Source organism: Phyllobates terribilis, unplaced genomic scaffold (genome assembly GCF_046119375.1).
Source record: "Phyllobates terribilis strain yellow unplaced genomic scaffold, ASM4611937v1 Scaffold_30__1_contigs__length_15301838, whole genome shotgun sequence".
Classification (NCBI taxonomy): Eukaryota; Metazoa; Chordata; class Amphibia; order Anura; family Dendrobatidae; genus Phyllobates; species Phyllobates terribilis.
The window spans coordinates 11,219,329-11,244,535 of record NW_027362790.1 but is presented as its reverse complement, the minus strand read 5'-3'; the positions used below and the strand labels follow the sequence as shown (position 1 = coordinate 11,244,535).

At 43.9% G+C, this 25,207-nt stretch overlaps 15 non-coding genes and 1 pseudogene across 15 annotated transcripts; all 16 read left to right on the top strand.

Moving 5' to 3' along the window:
* Window positions 1-746: 746 nt before the first annotated feature.
* LOC141179278 (U2 spliceosomal RNA) lies at window positions 747-937 on the top strand. Its single transcript, XR_012255309.1, has one exon. It is a non-coding gene; the product is annotated as a U2 spliceosomal RNA (small nuclear RNA).
* A 1,112-nt stretch (window positions 938-2,049) lies between these two features.
* On the top strand, window positions 2,050-2,240 carry LOC141179277 (U2 spliceosomal RNA). Its single transcript, XR_012255308.1, has one exon. It is a non-coding gene; the product is annotated as a U2 spliceosomal RNA (small nuclear RNA).
* Window positions 2,241-3,355: 1,115 nt separating this feature from the next.
* On the top strand, window positions 3,356-3,546 carry LOC141179276 (U2 spliceosomal RNA). The gene has a single exon (XR_012255307.1). It is a non-coding gene; the product is annotated as a U2 spliceosomal RNA (small nuclear RNA).
* A 1,115-nt stretch (window positions 3,547-4,661) lies between these two features.
* On the top strand, window positions 4,662-4,852 carry LOC141179275 (U2 spliceosomal RNA). Its single transcript, XR_012255306.1, has one exon. It is a non-coding gene; the product is annotated as a U2 spliceosomal RNA (small nuclear RNA).
* Window positions 4,853-5,964: 1,112 nt separating this feature from the next.
* Window positions 5,965-6,155, top strand: LOC141179274 (U2 spliceosomal RNA). Its single transcript, XR_012255305.1, has one exon. It is a non-coding gene; the product is annotated as a U2 spliceosomal RNA (small nuclear RNA).
* A 1,115-nt stretch (window positions 6,156-7,270) lies between these two features.
* On the top strand, window positions 7,271-7,461 carry LOC141179272 (U2 spliceosomal RNA). The gene has a single exon (XR_012255303.1). It is a non-coding gene; the product is annotated as a U2 spliceosomal RNA (small nuclear RNA).
* A 1,115-nt stretch (window positions 7,462-8,576) lies between these two features.
* On the top strand, window positions 8,577-8,767 carry LOC141179271 (U2 spliceosomal RNA). The gene has a single exon (XR_012255302.1). It is a non-coding gene; the product is annotated as a U2 spliceosomal RNA (small nuclear RNA).
* A 1,115-nt stretch (window positions 8,768-9,882) lies between these two features.
* Window positions 9,883-10,073, top strand: LOC141179270 (U2 spliceosomal RNA). Its single transcript, XR_012255301.1, has one exon. It is a non-coding gene; the product is annotated as a U2 spliceosomal RNA (small nuclear RNA).
* Window positions 10,074-11,188: 1,115 nt separating this feature from the next.
* On the top strand, window positions 11,189-11,379 carry LOC141179268 (U2 spliceosomal RNA). Its single transcript, XR_012255300.1, has one exon. It is a non-coding gene; the product is annotated as a U2 spliceosomal RNA (small nuclear RNA).
* Window positions 11,380-12,497: 1,118 nt separating this feature from the next.
* On the top strand, window positions 12,498-12,613 carry LOC141180033 (U2 spliceosomal RNA; annotated as a pseudogene).
* Window positions 12,614-13,137: 524 nt separating this feature from the next.
* LOC141179693 (U2 spliceosomal RNA) lies at window positions 13,138-13,319 on the top strand. Its single transcript, XR_012255682.1, has one exon. It is a non-coding gene; the product is annotated as a U2 spliceosomal RNA (small nuclear RNA).
* A 1,115-nt stretch (window positions 13,320-14,434) lies between these two features.
* Window positions 14,435-14,625, top strand: LOC141179267 (U2 spliceosomal RNA). The gene has a single exon (XR_012255299.1). It is a non-coding gene; the product is annotated as a U2 spliceosomal RNA (small nuclear RNA).
* Window positions 14,626-21,014: 6,389 nt separating this feature from the next.
* Window positions 21,015-21,203, top strand: LOC141179756 (U2 spliceosomal RNA). The gene has a single exon (XR_012255733.1). It is a non-coding gene; the product is annotated as a U2 spliceosomal RNA (small nuclear RNA).
* Window positions 21,204-22,318: 1,115 nt separating this feature from the next.
* Window positions 22,319-22,509, top strand: LOC141179266 (U2 spliceosomal RNA). Its single transcript, XR_012255298.1, has one exon. It is a non-coding gene; the product is annotated as a U2 spliceosomal RNA (small nuclear RNA).
* A 1,115-nt stretch (window positions 22,510-23,624) lies between these two features.
* Window positions 23,625-23,815, top strand: LOC141179265 (U2 spliceosomal RNA). The gene has a single exon (XR_012255297.1). It is a non-coding gene; the product is annotated as a U2 spliceosomal RNA (small nuclear RNA).
* Window positions 23,816-24,935: 1,120 nt separating this feature from the next.
* LOC141179264 (U2 spliceosomal RNA) lies at window positions 24,936-25,126 on the top strand. The gene has a single exon (XR_012255296.1). It is a non-coding gene; the product is annotated as a U2 spliceosomal RNA (small nuclear RNA).
* The last annotated feature ends 81 nt before the right edge of the window (window positions 25,127-25,207 follow it).

The window sequence follows — 25,207 nt, the reverse complement described above, 5'->3', positions numbered from 1 at the left end:
CAAATGCCCTTGTTATCAACAGCAGCCTTTTAAACTCACCTGAGCTAACAGGTATGTGCGCTGGTTACTCTGCTGCGCTTAAAATTTCTTTTTTGGTTTGCTACAATGCCTTTTCTGAAACGTTGTCTCCTTCTGCTGGAACACTGACTTCTTTCATTTAATGCCTGCAGACTATAAAAGAGAACCCAACCCAAAAAGTTTGGTTGATTAGTCTGTGGCATTCTGTTAAACTGTTGCTTATGGCGGTCTCTGTGAGCTTCTCAGCGACATTCAGCCAGCCAGGTATCCTGCCTGCAGTAGATGGAATGTGGCAATGGAACGCTGGCTGCGCGTGTCATAATAGGCTCTGAGCCTTTATATACCTGTGCACAGCAGCAGCCACCTTCAGTCTGCTGCTGGACAGCCAGCAGCAGCAGCAGCAGGAGAGGTATGTAATCAGGAGCCCTCCTGCTAAGGGTAGACAGCTGCTCGTTCCACCCCACCCCCCGCCTTAATTGGTTCTCCTCCCTTCCAACGGTGTTGAGGCGGGTGGGAACAGCAGGGGGTGAAGGTGCTGTGTTTAAAGAGGTGGAGTTATGCAGATCTAAAACGCGTGGATTGCAGCAGCAGCAAGCCGAAAAGTGCAGGCATGTAAGGGATCTAGAGGTTGACAACATGTCTTCTTAACGGGAGTCCAGGAGCTCATCTCCACAAATGGACTTTTCAGGATCCTTGGGTGGCTCCGTAGTTTGAAACCAATTCTGGTTATCGCTTCTCGGCCTTTTGGCTAAGATCAAGTGTAGTATCTGTTCTTATCAGTTTAATATCTGATACGTCCCCTATCTGGGGACCATATATTAAATGGATTTTTAGAACAGGGAGATGGAAAAAGAGCTTGCTCTGTCCACTCCACGCATTGACCTGGTATTGCAGTATCTCCAGGACCGGTGCACCCCTTCTTTAATGCAGTTTCTAAAATCAGAAAGAATTGAAATCAATGTTTTTTGTTCATTTTGCTTGTTTGTCGGATTTTGGGATGGACTCTTTGGCTTTGCTTTTCTTCTCCTCATTGGATTTTTCATGTTCAAAGTTGCAGAAGCCAGATTACAAGCTCATTTTGGTTCAACTTCAGCAACTGTGCATTGCATTGCCATGTAATGTGATGCAATGCTATCTTTCTAGCTCTCCCTTTTTACTTCCTTTTGGATAAACAGACATATTAGGCAAGCATTTTGGAGCTTTCACCTAAATAACTACAGGTGGTGAGATAAGCTGCACAATATAATTGACCTTTCAGTATATTGTTGCACACACACCATCTATTTAGCAAATGCCCTTGTTATCAACAGCAGCCTTTTAAACTCACCTGAGCTAACAGGTATGTGCGCTGGTTACTCTGCTGCGCTTAAAATTTCTTTTTTGGTTTGCTACAATGCCTTTTCTGAAACGTTGTCTCCTTCTGCTGGAACACTGACTTCTTTCATTTAATGCCTGCAGACTATAAAAGAGAACCCAACCCAAAAAGTTTGGTTGATTAGTCTGTGGCATTCTGTTAAACTGTTGCTTATGGCGGTCTCTGTGAGCTTCTCAGCGACATTCAGCCAGCCAGGTATCCTGCCTGCAGTAGATGGAATGTGGCAATGGAACGCTGGCTGCGCGTGTCATAATAGGCTCTGAGCCTTTATATACCTGTGCACAGCAGCAGCCACCTTCAGTCTGCTGCTGGACAGCCAGCAGCAGCAGCAGGAGAGGTATGTAATCAGGAGCCCTCCTGCTAAGGGTAGACAGCTGCTCGTTCCACCCCACCCCCCGCCTTAATTGGTTCTCCTCCCTTCCAACGGTGTTGAGGCGGGTGGGAACAGCAGGGGGTGAAGGTGCTGTGTTTAAAGAGGTGGAGTTATGCAGATCTAAAACGCGTGGATTGCAGCAGCAGCAAGCCGAAAAGTGCAGGCATGTAAGGGATCTAGAGGTTGACAACATGTCTTCTTAACGGGAGTCCAGGAGCTCATCTCCACAAATGGACTTTTCAGGATCCTTGGGTGGCTCCGTAGTTTGAAACCAATTCTGGTTATCGCTTCTCGGCCTTTTGGCTAAGATCAAGTGTAGTATCTGTTCTTATCAGTTTAATATCTGATACGTCCCCTATCTGGGGACCATATATTAAATGGATTTTTAGAACAGGGAGATGGAAAAAGAGCTTGCTCTGTCCACTCCACGCATTGACCTGGTATTGCAGTATCTCCAGGACCGGTGCACCCCTTCTTTAATGCAGTTTCTAAAATCAGAAAGAATTGAATTCAATGTTTTTTGTTCATTTTGCTTGTTTGTCGGATTTTGGGATGGACTCTTTGGCTTTGCTTTTCTTCTCCTCATTGGATTTTTCATGTTCAAAGTTGCAGAAGCCAGATTACAAGCTCATTTTGGTTCAACTTCAGCAACTGTGCATTGCATTGCCATGTAATGTGATGCAATGCTATCTTTCTAGCTCTCCCTTTTTACTTCCTTTTGGATAAACAGACATATTAGGCAAGCATTTTGGAGCTTTCACCTAAATAACTACAGGTGGTGAGATAAGCTGCACAATATAATTGACCTTTCAGTATATTGTTGCACACACACCAGCTATTTAGCAAATGCCCTTGTTATCAACAGCAGCCTTTTAAACTCACCTGGGATAACAGGTATGTGCGCTAGTTACTCTGCTGCGCTTAAAATTTCTTTTTTGGTTTGCTACAATGCCTTTTCTGAAACGTTGTCTCCTTCTGCTGGAACACTGACTTCTTTCATTTAATGCCTGCAGACTATAAAAGAGAACCCAACCCAAAAAGTTTGGTTGATTAGTCTGTGGCATTCTGTTAAACTGTTGCTTATGGCGGTCTCTGTGAGCTTCTCAGCGACATTCAGCCAGCCAGGTATCCTGCCTGCAGTAGATGGAATGTGGCAATGGAACGCTGGCTGCGCGTGTCATAATAGGCTCTGAGCCTTTATATACCTGTGCACAGCAGCAGCCACCTTCAGTCTGCTGCTGGACAGCCAGCAGCAGCAGCAGCAGGAGAGGTATGTAATCAGGAGCCCTCCTGCTAAGGGTAGACAGCTGCTCGTTCCACCCCACCCCCCGCCTTAATTGGTTCTCCTCCCTTCCAACGGTGTTGAGGCGGGTGGGAACAGCAGGGGGTGAAGGTGCTGTGTTTAAAGAGGTGGAGTTATGCAGATCTAAAACGCGTGGATTGCAGCAGCAGCAAGCCGAAAAGTGCAGGCATGTAAGGGATCTAGAGGTTGACAACATGTCTTCTTAACGGGAGTCCAGGAGCTCATCTCCACAAATGGACTTTTCAGGATCCTTGGGTGGCTCCGTAGTTTGAAACCAATTCTGGTTATCGCTTCTCGGCCTTTTGGCTAAGATCAAGTGTAGTATCTGTTCTTATCAGTTTAATATCTGATACGTCCCCTATCTGGGGACCATATATTAAATGGATTTTTAGAACAGGGAGATGGAAAAAGAGCTTGCTCTGTCCACTCCACGCATTGACCTGGTATTGCAGTATCTCCAGGACCGGTGCACCCCTTCTTTAATGCAGTTTCTAAAATCAGAAAGAATTAAATTCAATGTTTTTTGTTCATTTTGCTTGTTTGTCGGATTTTGGGATGGACTCTTTGGCTTTGCTTTTCTTCTCCTCATTGGATTTTTCATGTTCAAAGTTGCAGAAGCCAGATTACAAGCTCATTTTGGTTCAACTTCAGCAACTGTGCATTGCATTGCCATGTAATGTGATGCAATGCTATCTTTCTAGCTCTCCCTTTTTACTTCCTTTTGGATAAACAGACATATTAGGCAAGCATTTTGGAGCTTTCACCTAAATAACTACAGGTGGTGAGATAAGCTGCACAATATAATTGACCTTTCAGTATATTGTTGCACACACACCATCTATTTAGCAAATGCCCTTGTTATCAACAGCAGCCTTTTAAACTCACCTGAGCTAACAGGTATGTGCGCTGGTTACTCTGCTGCGCTTAAAATTTCTTTTTTGGTTTGCTACAATGCCTTTTCTGAAACGTTGTCTCCTTCTGCTGGAACACTGACTTCTTTCATTTAATGCCTGCAGACTATAAAAGAGAACCCAACCCAAAAAGTTTGGTTGATTAGTCTGTGGCATTCTGTTAAACTGTTGCTTATGGCGGTCTCTGTGAGCTTCTCAGCGACATTCAGCCAGCCAGGTATCCTGCCTGCAGTAGATGGAATGTGGCAATGGAACGCTGGCTGCGCGTGTCATAATAGGCTCTGAGCCTTTATATACCTGTGCACAGCAGCAGCCACCTTCAGTCTGCTGCTGGACAGCCAGCAGCAGCAGCAGCAGGAGAGGTATGTAATCAGGAGCCCTCCTGCTAAGGGTAGACAGCTGCTCGTTCCACCCCACCCCCCGCCTTAATTGGTTCTCCTCCCTTCCAACGGTGTTGAGGCGGGTGGGAACAGCAGGGGGTGAAGGTGCTGTGTTTAAAGAGGTGGAGTTATGCAGATCTAAAACGCGTGGATTGCAGCAGCAGCAAGCCGAAAAGTGCAGGCATGTAAGGGATCTAGAGGTTGACAACATGTCTTCTTAACGGGAGTCCAGGAGCTCATCTCCACAAATGGACTTTTCAGGATCCTTGGGTGGCTCCGTAGTTTGAAACCAATTCTGGTTATCGCTTCTCGGCCTTTTGGCTAAGATCAAGTGTAGTATCTGTTCTTATCAGTTTAATATCTGATACGTCCCCTATCTGGGGACCATATATTAAATGGATTTTTAGAACAGGGAGATGGAAAAAGAGCTTGCTCTGTCCACTCCACGCATTGACCTGGTATTGCAGTATCTCCAGGACCGGTGCACCCCTTCTTTAATGCAGTTTCTAAAATCAGAAAGAATTGAAATCAATGTTTTTTGTTCATTTTGCTTGTTTGTCGGATTTTGGGATGGACTCTTTGGCTTTGCTTTTCTTCTCCTCATTGGATTTTTCATGTTCAAAGTTGCAGAAGCCAGATTACAAGCTCATTTTGGTTCAACTTCAGCAACTGTGCATTGCATTGCCATGTAATGTGATGCAATGCTATCTTTCTAGCTCTCCCTTTTTACTTCCTTTTGGATAAACAGACATATTAGGCAAGCATTTTGGAGCTTTCACCTAAATAACTACAGGTGGTGAGATAAGCTGCACAATATAATTGACCTTTCAGTATATTGTTGCACACACACCATCTATTTAGCAAATGCCCTTGTTATCAACAGCAGCCTTTTAAACTCACCTGAGCTAACAGGTATGTGCGCTGGTTACTCTGCTGCGCTTAAAATTTCTTTTTTGGTTTGCTACAATGCCTTTTCTGAAACGTTGTCTCCTTCTGCTGGAACACTGACTTCTTTCATTTAATGCCTGCAGACTATAAAAGAGAACCCAACCCAAAAAGTTTGGTTGATTAGTCTGTGGCATTCTGTTAAACTGTTGCTTATGGCGGTCTCTGTGAGCTTCTCAGCGACATTCAGCCAGCCAGGTATCCTGCCTGCAGTAGATGGAATGTGGCAATGGAACGCTGGCTGCGCGTGTCATAATAGGCTCTGAGCCTTTATATACCTGTGCACAGCAGCAGCCACCTTCAGTCTGCTGCTGGACAGCCAGCAGCAGCAGCAGGAGAGGTATGTAATCAGGAGCCCTCCTGCTAAGGGTAGACAGCTGCTCGTTCCACCCCACCCCCCGCCTTAATTGGTTCTCCTCCCTTCCAACGGTGTTGAGGCGGGTGGGAACAGCAGGGGGTGAAGGTGCTGTGTTTAAAGAGGTGGAGTTATGCAGATCTAAAACGCGTGGATTGCAGCAGCAGCAAGCCGAAAAGTGCAGGCATGTAAGGGATCTAGAGGTTGACAACATGTCTTCTTAACGGGAGTCCAGGAGCTCATCTCCACAAATGGACTTTTCAGGATCCTTGGGTGGCTCCGTAGTTTGAAACCAATTCTGGTTATCGCTTCTCGGCCTTTTGGCTAAGATCAAGTGTAGTATCTGTTCTTATCAGTTTAATATCTGATACGTCCCCTATCTGGGGACCATATATTAAATGGATTTTTAGAACAGGGAGATGGAAAAAGAGCTTGCTCTGTCCACTCCACGCATTGACCTGGTATTGCAGTATCTCCAGGACCGGTGCACCCCTTCTTTAATGCAGTTTCTAAAATCAGAAAGAATTGAATTCAATGTTTTTTGTTCATTTTGCTTGTTTGTCGGATTTTGGGATGGACTCTTTGGCTTTGCTTTTCTTCTCCTCATTGGATTTTTCATGTTCAAAGTTGCAGAAGCCAGATTACAAGCTCATTTTGGTTCAACTTCAGCAACTGTGCATTGCATTGCCATGTAATGTGATGCAATGCTATCTTTCTAGCTCTCCCTTTTTACTTCCTTTTGGATAAACAGACATATTAGGCAAGCATTTTGGAGCTTTCACCTAAATAACTACAGGTGGTGAGATAAGCTGCACAATATAATTGACCTTTCAGTATATTGTTGCACACACACCAGCTATTTAGCAAATGCCCTTGTTATCAACAGCAGCCTTTTAAACTCACCTGGGATAACAGGTATGTGCGCTAGTTACTCTGCTGCGCTTAAAATTTCTTTTTTGGTTTGCTACAATGCCTTTTCTGAAACGTTGTCTCCTTCTGCTGGAACACTGACTTCTTTCATTTAATGCCTGCAGACTATAAAAGAGAACCCAACCCAAAAAGTTTGGTTGATTAGTCTGTGGCATTCTGTTAAACTGTTGCTTATGGCGGTCTCTGTGAGCTTCTCAGCGACATTCAGCCAGCCAGGTATCCTGCCTGCAGTAGATGGAATGTGGCAATGGAACGCTGGCTGCGCGTGTCATAATAGGCTCTGAGCCTTTATATACCTGTGCACAGCAGCAGCCACCTTCAGTCTGCTGCTGGACAGCCAGCAGCAGCAGCAGCAGGAGAGGTATGTAATCAGGAGCCCTCCTGCTAAGGGTAGACAGCTGCTCGTTCCACCCCACCCCCCGCCTTAATTGGTTCTCCTCCCTTCCAACGGTGTTGAGGCGGGTGGGAACAGCAGGGGGTGAAGGTGCTGTGTTTAAAGAGGTGGAGTTATGCAGATCTAAAACGCGTGGATTGCAGCAGCAGCAAGCCGAAAAGTGCAGGCATGTAAGGGATCTAGAGGTTGACAACATGTCTTCTTAACGGGAGTCCAGGAGCTCATCTCCACAAATGGACTTTTCAGGATCCTTGGGTGGCTCCGTAGTTTGAAACCAATTCTGGTTATCGCTTCTCGGCCTTTTGGCTAAGATCAAGTGTAGTATCTGTTCTTATCAGTTTAATATCTGATACGTCCCCTATCTGGGGACCATATATTAAATGGATTTTTAGAACAGGGAGATGGAAAAAGAGCTTGCTCTGTCCACTCCACGCATTGACCTGGTATTGCAGTATCTCCAGGACCGGTGCACCCCTTCTTTAATGCAGTTTCTAAAATCAGAAAGAATTAAATTCAATGTTTTTTGTTCATTTTGCTTGTTTGTCGGATTTTGGGATGGACTCTTTGGCTTTGCTTTTCTTCTCCTCATTGGATTTTTCATGTTCAAAGTTGCAGAAGCCAGATTACAAGCTCATTTTGGTTCAACTTCAGCAACTGTGCATTGCATTGCCATGTAATGTGATGCAATGCTATCTTTCTAGCTCTCCCTTTTTACTTCCTTTTGGATAAACAGACATATTAGGCAAGCATTTTGGAGCTTTCACCTAAATAACTACAGGTGGTGAGATAAGCTGCACAATATAATTGACCTTTCAGTATATTGTTGCACACACACCATCTATTTAGCAAATGCCCTTGTTATCAACAGCAGCCTTTTAAACTCACCTGAGCTAACAGGTATGTGCGCTGGTTACTCTGCTGCGCTTAAAATTTCTTTTTTGGTTTGCTACAATGCCTTTTCTGAAACGTTGTCTCCTTCTGCTGGAACACTGACTTCTTTCATTTAATGCCTGCAGACTATAAAAGAGAACCCAACCCAAAAAGTTTGGTTGATTAGTCTGTGGCATTCTGTTAAACTGTTGCTTATGGCGGTCTCTGTGAGCTTCTCAGCGACATTCAGCCAGCCAGGTATCCTGCCTGCAGTAGATGGAATGTGGCAATGGAACGCTGGCTGCGCGTGTCATAATAGGCTCTGAGCCTTTATACACCTGTGCACAGCAGCAGCCACCTTCAGTCTGCTGCTGGACAGCCAGCAGCAGCAGCAGCAGGAGAGGTATGTAATCAGGAGCCCTCCTGCTAAGGGTAGACAGCTGCTCGTTCCACCCCACCCCCCGCCTTAATTGGTTCTCCTCCCTTCCAACGGTGTTGAGGCGGGTGGGAACAGCAGGGGGTGAAGGTGCTGTGTTTAAAGAGGTGGAGTTATGCAGATCTAAAACGCGTGGATTGCAGCAGCAGCAAGCCGAAAAGTGCAGGCATGTAAGGGATCTAGAGGTTGACAACATGTCTTCTTAACGGGAGTCCAGGAGCTCATCTCCACAAATGGACTTTTCAGGATCCTTGGGTGGCTCCGTAGTTTGAAACCAATTCTGGTTATCGCTTCTCGGCCTTTTGGCTAAGATCAAGTGTAGTATCTGTTCTTATCAGTTTAATATCTGATACGTCCCCTATCTGGGGACCATATATTAAATGGATTTTTAGAACAGGGAGATGGAAAAAGAGCTTGCTCTGTCCACTCCACGCATTGACCTGGTATTGCAGTATCTCCAGGACCGGTGCACCCCTTCTTTAATGCAGTTTCTAAAATCAGAAAGAATTGAATTCAATGTTTTTTGTTCATTTTGCTTGTTTGTCGGATTTTGGGATGGACTCTTTGGCTTTGCTTTTCTTCTCCTCATTGGATTTTTCATGTTCAAAGTTGCAGAAGCCAGATTACAAGCTCATTTTGGTTCAACTTCAGCAACTGTGCATTGCATTGCCATGTAATGTGATGCAATGCTATCTTTCTAGCTCTCCCTTTTTACTTCCTTTTGGATAAACAGACATATTAGGCAAGCATTTTGGAGCTTTCACCTAAATAACTACAGGTGGTGAGATAAGCTGCACAATATAATTGACCGTTCAGTATATTGTTGCACACACACCATCTATTTAGCAAATGCCCTTGTTATCAACAGCAGCCTTTTAAACTCACCTGAGCTAACAGGTATGTGCGCTGGTTACTCTGCTGCGCTTAAAATTTCTTTTTTGGTTTGCTACAATGCCTTTTCTGAAACGTTGTCTCCTTCTGCTGGAACACTGACTTCTTTCATTTAATGCCTGCAGACTATAAAAGAGAACCCAACCCAAAAAGTTTGGTTGATTAGTCTGTGGCATTCTGTTAAACTGTTGCTTATGGCGGTCTCTGTGAGCTTCTCAGCGACATTCAGCCAGCCAGGTATCCTGCCTGCAGTAGATGGAATGTGGCAATGGAACGCTGGCTGCGCGTGTCATAATAGGCTCTGAGCCTTTATACACCTGTGCACAGCAGCAGCCACCTTCAGTCTGCTGCTGGACAGCCAGCAGCAGCAGCAGCAGGAGAGGTATGTAATCAGGAGCCCTCCTGCTAAGGGTAGACAGCTGCTCGTTCCACCCCACCCCCCGCCTTAATTGGTTCTCCTCCCTTCCAACGGTGTTGAGGCGGGTGGGAACAGCAGGGGGTGAAGGTGCTGTGTTTAAAGAGGTGGAGTTATGCAGATCTAAAACGCGTGGATTGCAGCAGCAGCAAGCCGAAAAGTGCAGGCATGTAAGGGATCTAGAGGTTGACAACATGTCTTCTTAACGGGAGTCCAGGAGCTCATCTCCACAAATGGACTTTTCAGGATCCTTGGGTGGCTCCGTAGTTTGAAACCAATTCTGGTTATCGCTTCTCGGCCTTTTGGCTAAGATCAAGTGTAGTATCTGTTCTTATCAGTTTAATATCTGATACGTCCCCTATCTGGGGACCATATATTAAATGGATTTTTAGAACAGGGAGATGGAAAAAGAGCTTGCTCTGTCCACTCCACGCATTGACCTGGTATTGCAGTATCTCCAGGACCGGTGCACCCCTTCTTTAATGCAGTTTCTAAAATCAGAAAGAATTGAATTCAATGTTTTTTGTTCATTTTGCTTGTTTGTCGGATTTTGGGATGGACTCTTTGGCTTTGCTTTTCTTCTCCTCATTGGATTTTTCATGTTCAAAGTTGCAGAAGCCAGATTACAAGCTCATTTTGGTTCAACTTCAGCAACTGTGCATTGCATTGCCATGTAATGTGATGCAATGCTATCTTTCTAGCTCTCCCTTTTTACTTCCTTTTGGATAAACAGACATATTAGGCAAGCATTTTGGAGCTTTCACCTAAATAACTACAGGTGGTGAGATAAGCTGCACAATATAATTGACCTTTCAGTATATTGTTGCACACACACCATCTATTTAGCAAATGCCCTTGTTATCAACAGCAGCCTTTTAAACTCACCTGAGCTAACAGGTATGTGCGCTGGTTACTCTGCTGCGCTTAAAATTTCTTTTTTGGTTTGCTACAATGCCTTTTCTGAAACGTTGTCTCCTTCTGCTGGAACACTGACTTCTTTCATTTAATGCCTGCAGACTATAAAAGAGAACCCAACCCAAAAAGTTTGGTTGATTAGTCTGTGGCATTCTGTTAAACTGTTGCTTATGGCGGTCTCTGTGAGCTTCTCAGCGACATTCAGCCAGCCAGGTATCCTGCCTGCAGTAGATGGAATGTGGCAATGGAACGCTGGCTGCGCGTGTCATAATAGGCTCTGAGCCTTTATATACCTGTGCACAGCAGCAGCCACCTTCAGTCTGCTGCTGGACAGCCAGCAGCAGCAGCAGCAGGAGAGGTATGTAATCAGGAGCCCTCCTGCTAAGGGTAGACAGCTGCTCGTTCCACCCCACCCCCCGCCTTAATTGGTTCTCCTCCCTTCCAACGGTGTTGAGGCGGGTGGGAACAGCAGGGGGTGAAGGTGCTGTGTTTAAAGAGGTGGAGTTATGCAGATCTAAAACGCGTGGATTGCAGCAGCAGCAAGCCGAAAAGTGCAGGCATGTAAGGGATCTAGAGGTTGACAACATGTCTTCTTAACGGGAGTCCAGGAGCTCATCTCCACAAATGGACTTTTCAGGATCCTTGGGTGGCTCCGTAGTTTGAAACCAATTCTGGTTATCGCTTCTCGGCCTTTTGGCTAAGATCAAGTGTAGTATCTGTTCTTATCAGTTTAATATCTGATACGTCCCCTATCTGGGGACCATATATTAAATGGATTTTTAGAACAGGGAGATGGAAAAAGAGCTTGCTCTGTCCACTCCACGCATTGACCTGGTATTGCAGTATCTCCAGGACCGGTGCACCCCTTCTTTAATGCAGTTTCTAAAATCAGAAAGAATTGAATTCAATGTTTTTTGTTCATTTTGCTTGTTTGTCGGATTTTGGGATGGACTCTTTGGCTTTGCTTTTCTTCTCCTCATTGGATTTTTCATGTTCAAAGTTGCAGAAGCCAGATTACAAGCTCATTTTGGTTCAACTTCAGCAACTGTGCATTGCATTGCCATGTAATGTGATGCAATGCTATCTTTCTAGCTCTCCCTTTTTACTTCCTTTTGGATAAACAGACATATTAGGCAAGCATTTTGGAGCTTTCACCTAAATAACTACAGGTGGTGAGATAAGCTGCACAATATAATTGACCTTTCAGTATATTGTTGCACACACACCATCTATTTAGCAAATGCCCTTGTTATCAACAGCAGCCTTTTAAACTCACCTGAGCTAACAGGTATGTGCGCTGGTTACTCTGCTGCGCTTAAAATTTCTTTTTTGGTTTGCTACAATGCCTTTTCTGAAACGTTGTCTCCTTCTGCTGGAACACTGACTTCTTTCATTTAATGCCTGCAGACTATAAAAGAGAACCCAACCCAAAAAGTTTGGTTGATTAGTCTGTGGCATTCTGTTAAACTGTTGCTTATGGTGGTCTCTGTGAGCTTCTCAGCGACATTCAGCCAGCCAGGTATCCTGCCTGCAGTAGATGGAATGTGGCAATGGAACGCTGGCTGCGCGTGTCATAATAGGCTCTGAGCCTTTATATACCTGTGCACAGCAGCAGCCACCTTCAGTCTGCTGCTGGACAGCCAGCAGCAGCAGCAGCAGCAGGAGAGGTATGTAATCAGGAGCCCTCCTGCTAAGGGTAGACAGCTGCTCGTTCCACCCCACCCCCCGCCTTAATTGGTTCTCCTCCCTTCCAACGGTGTTGAGGCGGGTGGGAACAGCAGGGGGTGAAGGTGCTGTGTTTAAAGAGGTGGAGTTATGCAGATCTAAAACGCGTGGATTGCAGCAGCAGCAAGCCGAAAAGTGCAGGCATGTAAGGGATCTAGAGGTTGACAACATGTCTTCTTAACGGGAGTCCAGGAGCTCATCTCCACAAATGGACTTTTCAGGATCCTTGGGTGGCTCCGTAGTTTGAAACCAATTCTGGTTATCGCTTCTCGGCCTTTTGGCTAAGATCAAGTGTAGTATCTTTTGAAAAGGCAGTTTTGTCCTTGGGCTGCCCTAGTAAATTGATGCATATTACACACTGGTTTGGTGCACTTGTTAGTACGCCAGGTGGCTCATAGAGTTATCTGATGGAAAACATGGCCCTCCAGGATCGAAGTCACTAGGCTGGGTAAGTGTGAGGGCTTTGGAGCAATGTGCCCCAGGAGTAGGCGCCCTGGTGGGAGTCCAAGCTTACTGGGACTGGGAACCCCAGAAAGACTTGGCTTCGTTGCACGCCGCACCTTTGCCAATCATACTTTCTGAGCAACCCCCCCTATTCCTGGCCTCCGGGCTAGGAAGGGGAATTTTTATAAACCCGGTCGGAGGTCCGGTCAGCTTTGGGCTGAGAAACCAACACAGGCTCCAGCTCCACTAGGGTGGCAGCCTAGATGGAAGCTGGGAGCACGAAAACGGCTCTTCTCCGGCTTCGGCTAGGGAGAGCATCGGAGATCCCTGACCCTCGCTGTGGCCTTCTGGCTCGGAGGGATGGGGATGGTTTATTGGGGACCCTCTCCTCCGGGAAGGGTCCACATGAATCCTCGCCTCGTGCGCTGTTTTGGTGTGACTTCGGTCACATTTTTCAGTGCCTTGGATGCAGCTTCAATCAAAAAATCTGTTCTTATCAGTTTAATATCTGATACGTCCCCTATCTGGGGACCATATATTAAATGGATTTTTAGAACAGGGAGATGGAAAAAGAGCTTGCTCTGTCCACTCCACGCATTGACCTGGTATTGCAGTATCTCCAGGACCGGTGCACCCCTTCTTTAATGCAGTTTCTAAAATCAGAAAGAATTGAATTCAATGTTTTTTGTTCATTTTGCTTGTTTGTCGGATTTTGGGATGGACTCTTTGGCTTTGCTTTTCTTCTCCTCATTGGATTTTTCATGTTCAAAGTTGCAGAAGCCAGATTACAAGCTCATTTTGGTTCAACTTCAGCAACTGTGCATTGCATTGCCATGTAATGTGATGCAATGCTATCTTTCTAGCTCTCCCTTTTTACTTCCTTTTGGATAAACAGACATATTAGGCAAGCATTTTGGAGCTTTCACCTAAATAACTACAGGTGGTGAGATAAGCTGCACAATATAATTGACCTTTCAGTATATTGTTGCACACACACCATCTATTTAGCAAATGCCCTTGTTATCAACAGCAGCCTTTTAAACTCACCTGAGCTAACAGGTATGTGCGCTGGTTACTCTGCTGTGCTTAAAATTTCTTTTTTGGTTTGCTACAATGCCTTTTCTGAAACGTTGTCTCCTTCTGCTGGAACACTGACTTCTTTCATTTAATGCCTGCAGACTATAAAAGAGAACCCAACCCAAAAAGTTTGGTTGATTAGTCTGTGGCATTCTGTTAAACTGTTGCTTATGGCGGTCTCTGTGAGCTTCTCAGCGACATTCAGCCAGCCAGGTATCCTGCCTGCAGTAGATGGAATGTGGCAATGGAACGCTGGCTGCGCGTGTCATAATAGGCTCTGAGCCTTTATATACCTGTGCACAGCAGCAGCCACCTTCAGTCTGCTGCTGGACAGCCAGCAGCAGCAGCAGCAGGAGAGGTATGTAATCAGGAGCCCTCCTGCTAAGGGTAGACAGCTGCTCGTTCCACCCCACCCCCCGCCTTAATTGGTTCTCCTCCTTTCCAACGGTGTTGAGGCGGGTGGGAACAGCAGGGGGTGAAGGTGCTGTGTTTAAAGAGGTGGAGTTATGCAGATCTAAAACGCGTGGATTGCAGCAGCAGCAAGCCGAAAAGTGCAGGCATGTAAGGGATCTAGAGGTTGACAACATGTCTTCTTAACGGGAGTCCAGGAGCTCATCTCCACAAATGGACTTTTCAGGATCCTTGGGTGGCTCCGTAGTTTGAAACCAATTCTGGTTATCGCTTCTCGGCCTTTTGGCTAAGATCAAGTGTAGTATCTGTTCTTATCAGTTTAATATCTGATACGTCCCCTATCTGGGGACCATATATTAAATGGATTTTTAGAACAGGGAGATGGAAAAAGAGCTTGCTCTGTCCACTCCACGCATTGACCTGGTATTGCAGTATCTCCAGGACCGGTGCACCCCTTCTTTAATGCAGTTTCTAAAATCAGAAAGAATTGAATTCAATGTTTTTTGTTCATTTTGCTTGTTTGTCGGATTTTGGGATGGACTCTTTGGCTTTGCTTTTCTTCTCCTCATTGGATTTTTCATGTTCAAAGTTGCAGAAGCCAGATTACAAGCTCATTTTGGTTCAACTTCAGCAACTGTGCATTGCATTGCCATGTAATGTGATGCAATGCTATCTTTCTAGCTCTCCCTTTTTACTTCCTTTTGGATAAACAGACATATTAGGCAAGCATTTTGGAGCTTTCACCTAAATAACTACAGGTGGTGAGATAAGCTGCACAATATAATTGACCTTTCAGTATATTGTTGCACACACACCATCTATTTAGCAAATGCCCTTGTTATCAACAGCAGCCTTTTAAACTCACCTGAGCTAACAGGTATGTGCGCTGGTTACTCTGCTGCGCTTAAAATTTCTTTTTTGGTTTGCTACAATGCCTTTTCTGAAACGTTGTCTCCTTCTGCTGGAACACTGACTTCTTTCATTTAATGCCTGCAGACTATAAAAGAGAACCCAACCCAAAAAGTTTGGTTGATTAGTCTGTGGCATTCTGTTAAACTGTTGCTTATGGCGGTCTCTGTGAGCTTCTCAGCGACATTCAGCCAGCCAGGTATCCTGCCTGCAGTAGATGGAATGTGGCAATGGAACGCTGGCTGCGCGTGTCATAATAGGCTCTGAGCCTTTATATACCTGTGCACAGCAGCAGCCACCTTCAGTCTGCTGCTGGACAGCCAGCAGCAGCAGCAGCAGGAGAGGTATGTAATCAGGAGCCCTCCTGCTAAGGGTAGACAGCTGCTCGTTCCACCCCACCCCCCGCCTTAATTGGTTCTCCTCCCTTCCAACGGTGTTGAGGCGGGTGGGAACAGCAGGGGGTGAAGGTGCTGTGTTTAAAGAGGTGGAGTTATGCAGATCTAAAACGCGTGGATTGCAGCAGCAGCAAGCCGAAAAGTGCAGGCATGTAAGGGATCTAGAGGTTGACAACATGTCTTCTTAACGGGAGTCCAGGAGCTCATCTCCACAAATGGACTTTTCAGGATCCTTGGGTGGCTCCGTAGTTTGAAACCAATTCTGGTTATCGCTTCTCGGCCTTTTGGCTACGATCAAGTGCTTTATTGCAGGAGATTGTGGTTGAAGGGCACTCGGGTACCCCTCTCCTTGGCCTGGCAGGATCGTCCACTTTGGTGGACTTAACCTGCTTGCTGCTATTAGGGAGAGGGCTTAGTCCCAGGGTAACGAGTTGCGATCCCCCAGCTTCCAGGTGTTTTTCGCTGCAAGAACACTGGGAGCGCAGAATGCAAGCGGCTGCAATTTGCAACCTTGTTGCGTTTTTCCATGGAGGTTGACCCTAACCTCGTGCCTCTTTATGCGAGGCTAAAAAACTCTATCCGAGTTCACTTCACGGCGGGTGGCTCGGATATGAGGAAATTAGGGTATGTAGTCCAGGACGTGCTCAGGAACCTTCTTGGCGTACAAAGGAATGAAATTCTCTCCATCCAGGATTATCCCAGAAGAGGTGACTATGACATCACATTCACCGGAGAAGGTATTTTTAGAGATGTACTAGAAAAGTTAAAAAAAGTTGAAAATAGTCCTGTTTTGAAAGGGATACAAATTGTTGAGCACGTCCTGGATGAGGTAAGACTGGTTATTGTAAAAATATTTTCGCCCTTTGTTTCTGCTCCAGAAGTAATGTCATTTCTAGCAATTTATTTTAAAAGTGTTAAATGTATTGGGAAGATATTAAACGAATATAACATATGGACATCTAAGTGGAAATTCCTTGTGAAGTGTACAAGAGATCCAAATACACCAGGTGGTATACGGCTCCCCCCTGCCCGTTTCAAAATTGGGCAAACAAATGGGGATTTCTTCTTTTCTGGGATGCCAGTATATTGCAGAAATTGTGGGCGCTATGGTCATTCAAAAGAAAACTGTCATGTATCATGTAGAAATTGTGCTAGTGAAGAACATGAGACAAAAGAATGCCCTAAGGAAAAGAAATGCAGTTTTTGCCAGACTCCAGGTCACTTTTATTTTTCTTGCCCTCACAGATTTCGGGAAGATGAGCAAAAGGGGAAGTCCAAGACGTCCGACCAAGGACCAAAAGATCAGACCACCCCTCAGGAGGAGGAACAACAACCTGGAGCCTCTGGAGACAATAAGGGCGTACCAAATAGTGAAGTGTCTCCAGAGTCTATGACAGGTAAAATACCAAATCCCAAAACCTGGCTGCAGGACCTGCGGGAGTCCAAAAGGAGGGCTGAGAAGGAGCAGAAGGGCACTACTGGTAAGGTCAAAAGGGACCGGCAAAAGGCCGACACAGAAGCCCATGCCCAGTCTGGGTCTCCTAGTGCTGAGGGCGCTGAGTGGATAAAGGTGGGTCCTAAGAAAAAGAAAAAGGGTGGTTCGGAGGAGGCAGCAGGAGGTGAACAGATGGACACTTCTCCAGAAGGGGACGTGGACGCTGGACCCTCAGGGGTTTCGGTCTCCGCTGCTACAGGTGGGGACCGGGATCTTGCTGCCTCTGAAGAGTCAGAGGCTCTGCCTTGTGCGCAACCTCCTCCTATAGGACGACCTTCTACAGGTCAAACAGGGGCGGCGGAACCCCTCGGGGACCCACCTGATGAGGAACTGCATGGCCAGCCAATGGAGACCCAGCGGGTTCTGCCAGCCAGCCCTCCGAGCTATGCCAGTGTAGCGTCGGGTTTATATAAATGTGGTAATCTTTCCTCCTCCACGGAGACTCTCGTGACGATACTATCAGATGAGGAGGGAGGCGCAAGCCCAGTGGTCTGATCAGGTTCATCAGACAGGTAAATCCGTTGCTCTTAGTTACCTAAGTAAAATTTCTACATTTTCTAATGATGGCTGAACTGAAAGGTATTTCCCTCAACGTGAGAGGCATAAAATCTAACACGAGAAGAACTGCTCTTTTTAATTTTTTTACGTGTTTTACTGCATCTGTATTTTTTCTGCAAGAATGTAATATCCCACATGAAATGTCATATCAAAAATATAAAGATGAGTGGAAGTGTGGGCCATCTGTCTGGTCCGGATCGAATGCTGCAGGATCAGCGGGTGTAGCCATACTTTTTAAAGGGAACGTTTTAATTGATTTTATTCAGGAAATTTTACCAGGTCGTATTTTATTAGTAAAAGCTTTTAGTGATGGTATTAGATGGCAGTTTTTAAATTTTTATGGATCCCCAGAGAAAAATGAAAGAGCCGAAATGCTTGATCTTTTACCATTATTTATTAATAACTCTGAACCTTTTATCTTAGCAGGGGATTTTAATTGTGTTTTAAAAGGTGAAAACCGGCGCTCCAGCTCTGTAAGCAGGAACTACGATAAAACCTCAGGTATGCTACATGATATAGTCAAAGATGCTAAATTGATAGACATATATAAAGAGTGTCATAGTGACAGCCCAGAGGACGCCGGTTTCACTTGGAGCAATGCTAATTGTAGCTCTAGGATTGATTGTATTTTTGGTTCAGATAAAACAATACCTGCCAAATGTGAAGTTTTAGCTAATATATTTTCAGACCATAAACTTTTATCCTTTACCATAAAAGTAAATGACAACAAAAAATGTGGTAAGAAAAGCTGGAAAATGAACGTATCCCTTTTAACCGACCCGCAGATTTTATCAGATTTTATTGAGTTTTATAGGAAATGTAGAAAAGGGAAAAAAACAAATGAGACTATGAGTGTATGGTGGGATAGAATGAAAGTAAAAATAAAAGACTTTTTTATTAAAAAGAGTATATGTAGAGCCAAAGAAAAATATGAAGAATATAGAATTTTAAATACCCGCCTACAAACATTATTTAAGCTCAGAGACAATGGGATAGATGTACAAGTTGATATTTCAAACTTAAAAGAAGAGATTTCAAAATGGCTAGAACAAAAAGGAAAAGAGATCATTTTTCGTTCTAGAGTACAACATATAGAAGAAAATGAAAAGTGTTCCAGATATTTTTTTAGGAAAAATAAAAAAGAAAAAGTGATAATTGACCATATAGATGGTGAGAATAATATAAAAAATATGCTGGGTAAAGTTGAGGTTTTTTTTTCTAATCTTTTTAATGGAAAAAATATAGATAATAAATTAATGGATGATTCGCTGCAAGGACTAACAGCTGTTTTAGATACCGCATCCCAAGAGTTTTTATCCCAAGTTTTAACGGAACAAGAAGTGTTAAAAACTATTAAAAGTTTTAAAACTGGAAAGGTCCCTGGTCCTGATGGCATCCCAATAGAATTTTATGTATGTTTTTATGATATTTTAAAAGATGATTTGTTTTATTTGTTTACTGAGGTTTTTAATAATAAGGTTTTATTAAATTCCTGGAAGAAAGGTGAAGTCTCCCTCCTATACAAAAAAGGCGATAAATCAAAATTAGAAAACTGGAGACCAATAACACTTTTAAATTGTGACTATAAAATAATGGCTAAAATTTGTGCAAATCGTCTAAAAGAAGTCATCAGCAAAGTTATTCATTCTAATCAAGTGTGTGGGGTGCCGGGGCGCAGTATATGGGACAATCTGAATTTAGTGAAAGACTGTATTGAGGATGTGAAAGACAGAAAGGGGAAAATGGCGATTTTATCTATTGATTTTGAAAAAGCATTTGACCGTGTCTCACACTTTTATCTTTTTAAAGTTTTAGAGAAAATGGGCATACCAGAAGGGTTTTTACTATCGCTTAAAGCATTTTACAAGGATTGTACAAGTAAGATTTTAGTGAATGGTTTTAAGACACAAGAGGTATTTTTACGGTCAGGGGTGAAACAGGGATGCCCTCTGTCCCCCCTACTGTTTATCTGTGCACTGGAACCAATGTTATGTGCAATACGCCAAAATAAACAGATATGCGGTGTCCCTCTGCCTGGAAGCGGTGGTTTGGAGGCCAAGGTTGTAGGCTACATGGATGACGTGGCGGTCTTGTGTACAGATGCACCATCACTTACGGCCACTCTCCATCAAGTGCAATCCTTTTGTCTAGCTTCTGGTTTTAAAATCAATTTTAATAAGTGTAACATTTTAAGTGTTGGGGGGATGATTTTACGTGATGTACCAATTAATGTCTCCGAATCCATTTCCATTTTAGGTATATCATTCACTGAAAATAATGATGGTTATAGTAGTTGGGAAACAATTACACAGAAAGTAAATACGAAAATATGTATGTGGAACATGAGGAGACTTACAATGGAGGGTAAAGTATTGGTTTTAAAGATGGTGATTTTACTTCTTTTATTGTATCTTAGCATGGTTTTCCCCCCGCCTGTTAATGTTTTAAAAAAGATAACCAAAACCTGTTTTACCTTCTTTTGGAACTCAAAAATGGAAAAGCTGAAAAGAGAAATCGTGATGAAATCAAAAGTAAAAGGTGGTAAAGATTTTCCAGATTTTAATAGGTTTCTTTTAATCCATCTGTTCGTTTACTGTTTTAATGCCCTTTTTAAGAATCACTATTGGTCCTTTTTTATGCGTTTTAATACAGGATTTTTTATGAGAAAGTTTGGATGGTATGAAGTTAATATATCTGTGCCCCATGCTTTTAATTTGTCGACGCATTATGAGATTTTAAGGAAAATAGTGTCCGATTTCAATTTAGGGACTAAGAAAATAGAGGAATTAAGAAATAGTAAGAAACTAATTAAAGAAATACGTAAAAGTGAGGAAATATGTAATGTTGACAGATATGATGATGACAAATCTATGTCTATCTGGAAAATGATTAACGTTTTTTATCTTTTTAATGAACAGAGAGATCTGGCTTGGAGTTGCATGCACCGCTGTCTTCCTTGTCGGGCATTCCAATACAGAAGAGGATTTGTGAGGTCTGCCATCTGCCCAAGAGCCGGATGCCAAGACGAGGAAACGGTGGAACATCTATTATGGACATGTAATTTTGCAAAGGATTTCTGGAGAAGACTGCTCCCCCTACTGGAAAGGGTGGCAGACCTCAAGGACTTTACATATAAAACTGTGCTATATGGACTTATGGAATGCCCCACAATGGACCAGTACACAATGGCTTGGAAGACAGTGAACTGCGCCAAGTCATGTCTCTGGAAAGCGCGCAATATTGCTATTTTTAAACAAGATGTTTTATCAGTGAATGATGTTTTAAGTTTATGTTTATGTGAAATGTACACTTATTATTTAATTGACAAAAAGAAGAATGTACATATTTCCAAAAATGGCTTGTTGACCAATGGAACCTAATTATTTAAAATCTTTGTATTTTTTTGTTTTGTAAATTTCATTTGTCTTTTAACGTTTGGTATTTGTGTAATTATGCTTGTAATTTGTTAAAGTTTTAATAAACGGTTTTATCCCTCTGCAGGGGATAGCCAAATTAAAAAAAAAATCTGTTCTTATCAGTTTAATATCTGATACGTCCCCTATCTGGGGACCATATATTAAATGGATTTTTAGAACAGGGAGATGGAAAAAGAGCTTGCTCTGTCCACTCCACGCATTGACCTGGTATTGCAGTATCTCCAGGACCGGTGCACCCCTTCTTTAATGCAGTTTCTAAAATCAGAAAGAATTGAATTCAATGTTTTTTGTTCATTTTGCTTGTTTGTCGGATTTTGGGATGGACTCTTTGGCTTTGCTTTTCTTCTCCTCATTGGATTTTTCATGTTCAAAGTTGCAGAAGCCAGATTACAAGCTCATTTTGGTTCAACTTCAGCAACTGTGCATTGCATTGCCATGTAATGTGATGCAATGCTATCTTTCTAGCTCTCCCTTTTTACTTCCTTTTGGATAAACAGACATATTAGGCAAGCATTTTGGAGCTTTCACCTAATTAACTACAGGTGGTGAGATAAGCTGCACAATATAATTGACCTTTCAGTATATTGTTGCACACACACCATCTATTTAGCAAATGCCCTTGTTATCAACAGCAGCCTTTTAAACTCACCTGAGCTAACAGGTATGTGCGCTGGTTACTCTGCTGCGCTTAAAATTTCTTTTTTGGTTTGCTACAATCCCTTTTCTGAAACGTTGTCTCCTTCTGCTGGAACACTGACTTCTTTCATTTAATGCCTGCAGACTATAAAAGAGAACCCAACCCAAAAAGTTTGGTTGATTAGTCTGTGGCATTCTGTTAAACTGTTGCTTATGGCGGTCTCTGTGAGCTTCTCAGCGACATTCAGCCAGCCAGGTATCCTGCCTGCAGTAGATGGAATGTGGCAATGGAACGCTGGCTGCGCGTGTCATAATAGGCTCTGAGCCTTTATATACCTGTGCACAGCAGCAGCCACCTTCAGTCTGCTGCTGGACAGCCAGCAGCAGCAGCAGCAGGAGAGGTATGTAATCAGGAGCCCTCCTGCTAAGGGTAGACAGCTGCTCGTTCCACCCCACCCCCCGCCTTAATTGGTTCTCCTCCCTTCCAACGGTGTTGAGGCGGGTGGGAACAGCAGGGGGTGAAGGTGCTGTGTTTAAAGAGGTGGAGTTATGCAGATCTAAAACGCGTGGATTGCAGCAGCAGCAAGCCGAAAAGTGCAGGCATGTAAGGGATCTAGAGGTTGACAACATGTCTTCTTAACGGGAGTCCAGGAGCTCATCTCCACAAATGGACTTTTCAGGATCCTTGGGTGGCTCCGTAGTTTGAAACCAATTCTGGTTATCGCTTCTCGGCCTTTTGGCTAAGATCAAGTGTAGTATCTGTTCTTATCAGTTTAATATCTGATACGTCCCCTATCTGGGGACCATATATTAAATGGATTTTTAGAACAGGGAGATGGAAAAAGAGCTTGCTCTGTCCACTCCACGCATTGACCTGGTATTGCAGTATCTCCAGGACCGGTGCACCCCTTCTTTAATGCAGTTTCTAAAATCAGAAAGAATTGAATTCAATGTTTTTTGTTCATTTTGCTTGTTTGTCGGATTTTGGGATGGACTCTTTGGCTTTGCTTTTCTTCTCCTCATTGGATTTTTCATGTTCAAAGTTGCAGAAGCCAGATTACAAGCTCATTTTGGTTCAACTTCAGCAACTGTGCATTGCATTGCCATGTAATGTGATGCAATGCTATCTTTCTAGCTCTCCCTTTTTACTTCCTTTTGGATAAACAGACATATTAGGCAAGCATTTTGGAGCTTTCACCTAAATAACTACAGGTGGTGAGATAAGCTGCACAATATAATTGACCTTTCAGTATATTGTTGCACACACACCATCTATTTAGCAAATGCCCTTGTTATCAACAGCAGCCTTTTAAACTCACCTGAGCTAACAGGTATGTGCGCTGGTTACTCTGCTGCGCTTAAAATTTCTTTTTTGGTTTGCTACAATGCCTTTTCTGAAACGTTGTCTCCTTCTGCTGGAACACTGACTTCTTTCATTTAATGCCTGCAGACTATAAAAGAGAACCCAACCCAAAAAGTTTGGTTGATTAGTCTGTGGCATTCTGTTAAACTGTTGCTTATGGCGGTCTCTGTGAGCTTCTCAGCGACATTCAGCCAGCCAGGTATCCTGCCTGCAGTAGATGGAATGTGGCAATGGAACGCTGGCTGCGCGTGTCATAATAGGCTCTGAGCCTTTATATACCTGTGCACAGCAGCAGCCACCTTCAGTCTGCTGCTGGACAGCCAGCAGCAGCAGCAGCAGGAGAGGTATGTAATCAGGAGCCCTCCTGCTAAGGGTAGACAGCTGCTCGTTCCACCCCACCCCCCGCCTTAATTGGTTCTCCTCCCTTCCATCGGTGTTGAGGCGGGTGGGAACAGTAGGGGGTGAAGGTGCTGTGTTTAAAGAGGTGGAGTTATGCAGATCTAAAACGCGTGGATTGCAGCAGCAGCAAGCCGAAAAGTGCAGGCATGTAAGGGATCTAGAGGTTGACAACATGTCTTCTTAACGGGAGTCCAGGAGCTCATCTCCACAAATGGACTTTTCAGGATCCTTGGGTGGCTCCGTAGTTTGAAACCAATTCTGGTTATCGCTTCTCGGCCTTTTGGCTAAGATCAAGTGTAGTATCTGTTCTTATCAGTTTAATATCTGATACGTCCCCTATCTGGGGACCATATATTAAATGGATTTTTAGAACAGGGAGATGGAAAAAGAGCTTGCTCTGTCCACTCCACGCATTGACCTGGTATTGCAGTATCTCCAGGACCGGTGCACCCCTTCTTTAATGCAGTTTCTAAAATCAGAAAGAATTGAATTCAATGTTTTTTGTTCATTTTGCTTGTTTGTCGGATTTTGGGATGGACTCTTTGGCTTTGCTTTTCTTCTCCTCATTGGATTTTTCATGTTCAAAGTTGCAGAAGCCAGATTACAAGCTCATTTTGGTTCAACTTCAGCAACTGTGCATTGCAATTGCATTGCCATGTAATGTGATGCAATGCTATCTTTCTAGCTCTCCCTTTTTACTTCCTTTTGGATAAACAGACATATTAGGCAAGCATTTTGGAGCTTTCACCTAAATAACTACAGGTGGTGAGATAAGCTGCACAATATAATTGACCTTTCAGTATATTGTTGCACACACACCATCTATTTAGCAAATGCCCTTGTTATCAACAGCAGCCTTTTAAACTCACCTGAGCTAACAGGTATGTGCGCTGGTTACTCTGCTGCGCTTAAAATTTCTTTTTTGGTTTGCTACAATGCCTTTTCTGAAACGTTGTCTCCTTCTGCTGGAACACTGACTTCTTTCATTTAATGCCTGCAGACTATAAAAGAGAACCCAACCCAAAAAGTTTGGTTGATTAGTCTGTGGCATTCTGTTAAACTGTTGCTTATGGCGGTCTCTGTGAGCTTCTCAGCGACATTCAGCCAGCCAGGTATCCTGCCTGCAGTAGATGGAATGTGGCAATGGAACGCTGGCTGCGCGTGTCATAATAGGCTCTGAGCCTTTATATACCTGTGCACAGCAGCAGCCACCTTCAGTCTGCTGCTGGACAGCCAGCAGCAGCAGCAGCAGGAGAGGTATGTAATCAGGAGCCCTCCTGCTAAGGGTAGACAGCTGCTCGTTCCACCCCACCCCCGCCTTAATTGGTTCTCCTCCCTTCCAACGGTGTTGAGGCGGGTGGGAACAGCAGGGGGTGAAGGTGCTGTGTTTAAAGAGGTGGAGTTATGCAGATCTAAAACGCGTGGATTGCAGCAGCAGCAAGCCGAAAAGTGCAGGCATGTAAGGGATCTAGAGGTTGACAACATGTCTTCTTAACGGGAGTCCAGGAGCTCATCTCCACAAATGGACTTTTCAGGATCCTTGGGTGGCTCCGTAGTTTGAAACCAATTCTGGTTATCGCTTCTCGGCCTTTTGGCTAAGATCAAGTGTAGTATCTGTTCTTATCAGTTTAATATCTGATACGTCCCCTATCTGGGGACCATATATTAAATGGATTTTTAGAACAGGGAGATGGAAAAAGAGCTTGCTCTGTCCACTCCACGCATTGACCTGGTATTGCAGTATCTCCAGGACCGGTGCACCCCTTCTTTAATGCAGTTTCTAAAATCAGAAAGAATTGAATTCAATGTTTTTTGTTCATTTTGCTTGTTTGTCGGATTTTGGGATG